Source organism: Heterodontus francisci, unplaced genomic scaffold, assembly GCF_036365525.1.
Source record: "Heterodontus francisci isolate sHetFra1 unplaced genomic scaffold, sHetFra1.hap1 HAP1_SCAFFOLD_59, whole genome shotgun sequence".
NCBI classification, from domain to species: Eukaryota; Metazoa; Chordata; class Chondrichthyes; order Heterodontiformes; family Heterodontidae; genus Heterodontus; species Heterodontus francisci.
This window is the reverse complement of record NW_027140758.1, coordinates 3,085,479-3,092,162: the sequence shown is the minus strand read 5'-3', so window position 1 is coordinate 3,092,162 and position 6,684 is coordinate 3,085,479. Positions and strand designations below refer to the sequence as shown.

Sequence of the window (6,684 nt, the reverse complement as noted above, 5' to 3'; positions counted from 1 at the left end):
CTGATATTTTGTCAAATTCCACTTCCTTAGTGATCACTGATACAAAGTACTCATTAAGTAGATTAACATTGCCCTGCACCTCTAAGCTTATATTATCCTTTTTGTCCCTCATAGGTCCGACTCAACCTCTTACTACCCACTTATCATTTACATGCTGCTCGAAGATTTTTGGGTTTCCTTTCATGTTGACTGTCAGTCTATTCTCATAGAAAGAGAGAAGAAGCAAATATAGATGATATAAGTATTTCCCATCCTTGATGATGTGGAATTTTTTATGCTGTGGGTCTTGGCCCACGAGTGTGGTGGAAGCAGAGACAATCAATGATTTGAAAAGGAAATTAGATGGATACTTGAAGGAAAGAAACTTGCAGGAGGAAAGGGACCGAGCTGGTGAGTGGAACTGACTAGATTGCTCCGGGGACATCCAGCATGGACGTGATAGGCCAAATGACCACCTTCTGTGCTGTAAATGACTCTGTGTTGTTTCTCAAATTCAATCCACTGGTGCTTGGTAAATAATTTCACAGTAAATTGTGCAACCGGAAAATCAGAACCATGGCAAGGGACGCATCAGGAAGCAAAATTGCTGAAACCCGGGATTGAACCAGGAACCTTTAGATCTTCAGTTTAACGCTTTCCCAACTGAGCTATTTCAGCCCTACATTAACAGTGGCTTGTTGTTCTTGTTTTGGAAGAAAATACATACATTCAAGTTTTCCAAAAAATTAAACAACACAACATGTGAGGAATATTCCCCATTGCTTTCTCAGTACTGATGGATTGTGAAGCGGGAGACAGCCAGAAGTGCCACTGAGCCGCACAGACCCCGAGCTGAGAATGAAATGAGATCAAATTCAATCTTTCATAGTGAGATGCTGCTGAGAGGTAAGAGTCCTGAATCAAAGCGAGACTTGCTCATTTCAAACACTCCCTGTACTCTCTGCTCATGAAGCCTTTAAAAAGGGAAAAACAGAATGGCACTCAAACTCACAACCCTGCCATTAAAAGTCTCATATTCGACTGACAGAACTGTCACTTCTACTCGGTCTCTTATTGGATGGATGCAACTCCAACGCAGGGATGGCATTCAAATCCTCCCATGGGTCCACATGTCAGACTGAGTTCCATGTTGTAGACTCAAGCAAAGGAAATCTGCTCACTTCCAAAACTATCAGCGAATTGAAGCTGATTACAATCAACATCATCAGAGGTCAGAACTACCTGGTGAAAGAAGACACCCTGAAGAAGGATCCACAATTATTCAAAGGCATCGACAAAGTGAAAAACAAGAAAATCGATGAGTCAATGCAAGCCAAACAGAAGAAACACTGAAGAATTCCATTCCATTCCAGTCCAGAACCCAGTCCTGTTGTTTTTGGAGTCAGGTCACAATTACAGCAACAACTTTATATTCCCACTTGGCTATCTGTACATTTAGTTAATTGCAATTTTGTCGACAAGCTCTTTGAATCCAGTTGTCTGGTCCTCATGCCAGCTCTGTTTGGAAGTCAATTCCAGCTTCTGCAAGGCTGAAACCAATAGACAACCTTAATCTAAAAATGCCAGCAGGCCAGGGCTCATCTGGGATTAGAACCCTGGATTTCTAACATGTTAATCAACCACATTCCCTAAGCAAGAATCATACCCGTAGACCAACGAGCCACTGACCAGTCAGGTTTCTTTAGCTGCTGTGGAATTTCACTGCAACCCCCCAGCCAATCATCCATTTTTTTTTCAGATCAAAGCAACATCCTGCAAATGCTGAAATAAAAACAGAAAGTGCTGGAAATGTTCAGCAGCTCTGGCAGCATCTGTGCTGTGAGAAACACAGTTAACGTTTCTGGGCACTCACCTTTTGTTTCAGCCATCCTTTCAGACTGCTTCTGTCCATCCAATCTCACTTTCTATTCTATCCACATTCTAACCATTCACTACGTTACTACATTTTTCATGAATTCCTCATTTCTTTTATTAATGACAATTTTGTATTTCTGGCCTTTGCTTCAGACACCACCACAAGTGGAATCATGTCTCCATCTACCCAATCAAACCACTTCGCTGTATCCTCACATTGCAATGTTTCTTTAACCCTGACAGACTGTGGAGTTTCTGCTGCTTGATTGCAGTTCTTGCTTCCCGCCAGTAGATGTCACCTCACTCCAATACAGTGAAGTTTACAAATCTGAGAGAGACACAACAGGAAATAATTGTTCACATTATAGTGAATGTGTGGGATTTAGAAATACTAGGAGTGGAGACGAGTTATTATTGCACTCTGCTATTACATCTTTTACAATGGACTCCAGCATTTTCCCCACGACTGATGTCAGGCTAACCGGTATATAATTCGCTGTTTTCTTTCTGCCTCTTTTTTTATATAGTGGAGTTACATTAACTACCGTCCAATCCATTTGAACTCTTCCAGAGTCGACAGAATTTTGAAAAAAGACCAGAAATGCATCTGCTATTTCAAGGGCCACCTCCTGAAGTACTCTGGAATGCAGATTATCAGGCCTTGGGGATTTATCGGCCTTCAATCCCATCAATTTCCCAAACATTCCCGACGAATACAGATTTCATACAGTTCCTCCTTCTCATTGGACCCTATGTTCCCCAACATTTCTGGGAGGTAATTTGTATCGTCCTTTGTGAAGACAGAACCAAAGTATGTATTTAATTGGTCTGCCATTTCTTTGTTCCCCATTATAAATTCCCCCGTTTCTGACTGTGAGGGACCCACATTTGTCTTCACTAATCTTTTTCTCGACACATATCTAGAGAAGTTTTTACAGTCAGTTTTTATGTTCTCTGCTAGCTTACTCTCATACTCTATTTCCCCCTTCAGAATCAATCCTTTTGTCCTCCTCTGCTAAATTCCAAACTGCTCACAATCTTCAGGTTTGCTGCTTGTTCTGGCCATTTTATATTTCTCCTCCTTGGATCTAATACTTTCCTTAATTTCTTTTGTAAGCCACAGTTGAGCCACCCTTCCTGTTTTACTTTTGCACAGACAGGAATGAACAATTGTTGTAATTCATCCATGCGCTCTTTAAATGCTAGCCATTGCCTATCCACTGTCAACCCTTGAAGTAACGTTCCCCAATCTATCATAGCCAACTCCCGCCTCATACCTTCATAGTTTCCTTTGTTTCGATTCAGGACCCTAGTCTCGGAATCAACTCTCTCACTCTCCATCTTAATGAAGAATTTTATCATATTATGGGCGCACTTCCCCAAGGGACCCCACACAACAAGATTGTTAACTAATCCTTTCTCATTACACAATACCCAGTCCAGGATGGCCTGTTCTCTGGAGGTGTTATACACCTCTATCAATTCTCCACTCAATCTCCTTTGATATAGGCTGAATATTCCTAGCTTTTCCAACCTAACCTTGTAACTAAAATCCCCCATCCCTGGATCCATTCTGGTAAATCGCCTCTGCATCCTCTCAAGGACCCTCACATTCTTTCTAAAGTCTGCTGAGCAGAACTGGAAGCAACACTCCAATTGGGGCCTAACCAGAGTTTTATAATGGTTCAGCATAACTTCCCTGCTTTTGTACTCAATGCCTCTATTTATAAAGCCCAAGATCCCATATGCTTTGCTAACCACTCTCGCAATATGTCTTGCCACCTTCAAAGATTGATGCACATGAACCCCAAGTCCCTCTATTCCAGTACACTCTTTATAACTGTGCCATTAAGTATATATTGCCTCTCCCTATTCCTTATGCCAAAATACATCACCTCACACTTGTCACTATTAAATTCCATCTGCCACCTGTCTGCCCATCCTGCTAGCCTATCACTGTCCTGTTGCAGGCAGTTCATATCATCCGCACTGTTTGCCACTCCTCCCAGTTTGGTGTCATCGGCTTATTTTGAGATTCTACTCTGTATTCCAAGATCCAAGTCACTTACCTTTAGCAAAAAAAGCAGTGGTTCTGGCACTGACCCTTGGGGAACACCACTGTCGACTATCCTCCGGTCTGACCAAGAACCATTTAATATGACTCGCTGTTTTCAGTCTTTAGAACAATTTACTATCCAAATGGACACTGACCCTCCTAATCCATGAACCCCAATTTTGTTAACCACCCTTTTATGTGGTACTTTATAAAATGCTTTCGTAATATCCATATAAACAACATCCGCTGCATTCCCTTCATCAGTATTCTCAGATAGTTTATCAGCAAATGCAGTTAGATTCGTCAAGCATGAACTCCCATTTATAAATCCATGCCCACTCTCCTGAATTAACTCAAACCTCTCCAAAGGACTTGTTTTTTTTCCCTGACCTGTTGATCTCATGCTGATAGCAAGCTCACCATAGAGCATGTATTTGGCAATGTGACCGTCATCCATTTGGCCCAGTCAACAGAGTCACCGCTGACTCAAGAGGGCAAACATGCTGCGGATCCCTGCACGCTGGTGTACTTCCACATTCGGCACTCTGTCCTGCCAGGAGATGCCCAGTATCCATCTGATGCAGTGGAGGTGGAAGCTGTTCAGCCGCTTTTTTTGGCTTGTATAAGTTGTTGATGCTTCTCTACTATAAAAGAGGGTGCTGAGAACACAAGCCTGGTACACGTGGAGCTTTGTATTTTCGGTCAGTTTGCTGTCGGTTCACACTTGTCTTCTCAACTTTGACATGACAGCTGCAGCATTGACAATCCTGGTGCTGATTTCAGCATCAAGGGACAGATTGCTGGTGATTGTTGATTGAAGGTATGTGAAGCTGTTGACAACCTGCAAATTGAGGTTGTCGATGTTGATGGAAAGTGGAGTCTCTACGTCCTGGCCCGTAACTTTCATCTTCCTGATGCTGATTGTCAGTCCAAACTCTTTGCAGGCCAGGGAGAACCGATCTACAAGCTGCTGTGACTGAGCTTCATTATGGGATGTCAGCACAGCATCATCAGCAAATAGCAACTCACAGACTAGGAATTTACCCACTTTGCTCTTGGTGCACAGTCTTGCCAAGTTGAACAGCTTGTCGTCAGCTCTGATGTGCAGGTGAACACCTATATCTGAGTAATTGAAAGTGTACAATAGCAGCATGGAGAAGAATATGCCAATTATAAAGGATGTGATAACTAGACAGTTCGAAAATGATGACATGATTGGGCAGAGTCAACATAGATTTATGAAAAGGAAAACAGGTTTGAAAAACCTGTTGAGATTTTTGAGGATGTTACCTATGGAACAGATAAAGGAGAACCAGTGGATGTGTGGTATTTGTATTTTCCTTTGGTAAGGTCCCACACAGGAGGTGAGTAAACAAAATTAGAGCACATAGGCTTGGGATAATATACTGATATGGATTGAGAATTGGTTAACAGACCGAAAACAGAGAGCAGGAATAACGGGTCCTTCTCAGGATGGCAGGCTGTTACTACTGGGGTACTGCAAGGATCAGTGTTGGAGCCACAGCTGTTAACAACCTATATAAATGATTTGGATGTGGGGATTAAATGTAATATTTCCAAGTTTGCAGATGACACAAAGCTCGGTGAAGTGTGAGTTGTGAGGAGGATGCAGAGAGGCTTCCAGGGGACCTGGAGAGGCTAAGTGAATGGGCAAGAACATGGAATATAATGTGAATAAGTGTGAAGTTATTCACTTTGGTAGAATAAACAGAAAGACAGAGTATTTCTTAAATGGTGAGAGTTTGGGAAGTGTCGATGTCCAAAGGGACCTGGGTGTCCTTGTTCCTGAGACACTAAAAGCTCTTGTGCAGGTGCAGCAATCAATTAGGAAGGCAAATGGTATGTTGTACCCACACGAGGGGTCATGAGTACAGGAGTAAAGATGTCTTGCTGCAATTGTCTAGAGCCTTGGTGAATCCGCACTGGAGTATTGTGTACAGTTTAGTCTCCTCATCTTATGAAGGATACACTTGCCATAGAGGGGGTGAAACAGAGGGTCAACAGACTAATCTTTTTTTTGCATTTATTTCATTTCATCTCAGTTTGTTCAGTTTGCTTACCTACTGTTTATTTTCAGGTTTGTACTTCCTGCTGTTCAATATTCAGTCCATTAACACGTAATCTGTACTAATGCTTTGTCTTTCAACACATCATTAACATATTGTTTGCCTTTGCTGCATGACCTTTTGGTCAGCTATGTGGCCTTGTCCAATCTACACCTTCTCCTTTGTTATCTCTTGCCCCACCCCCACCCCACTTGCTTATAACCTGTGACTTTTCTAATATATGTCAGTTCCGAAGATGGGTCACTGACCTGAAACGTTAACTCTGCTTCTCTTTTCACAGATGCTGCCAGACCTGCTGAGTGGTTCCAGCATTTCTTGTTTTTATGTCACCAGACTAATCCCTGGGATGGTGGGATTGTCTTATGAGGAAACTGGGCCTGTATTCCTTAAAGTTTCGAAGAATGAGAGGTGATCTGATTGAAACTGACAAAATTCTTACAGGGCGTGACAGTGTGGATGTAGACAGGATGTTTGCCCTGTTTGGTGAGTCTAAAACCAAAGGACATCGTCTCAGAATAAGGAGTAGGCCATTTAAAACTGAGATGGGTGGAATTTCTTCACTCAGACGGTGGTGAATCATTGGAATACTGTGCCCCAGAGGGCTGTGGCAGCTCAATCATTGAGCATGTTCAAGACAGAAATTGATAGAAATCTTGATACTCATGACATCAAGGGATATGGGGATAG

General features: G+C 42.3%; 1 non-coding gene across 1 annotated transcript; it reads right to left on the bottom strand.

Moving 5' to 3' along the window:
• Positions 1-584: 584 nt before the first annotated feature.
• trnaf-gaa (transfer RNA phenylalanine (anticodon GAA)) lies at positions 585-657 on the bottom strand. Its single transcript has one exon. It is a non-coding gene; the product is annotated as a tRNA-Phe (tRNA).
• Positions 658-6,684: the final 6,027 nt, after the last annotated feature.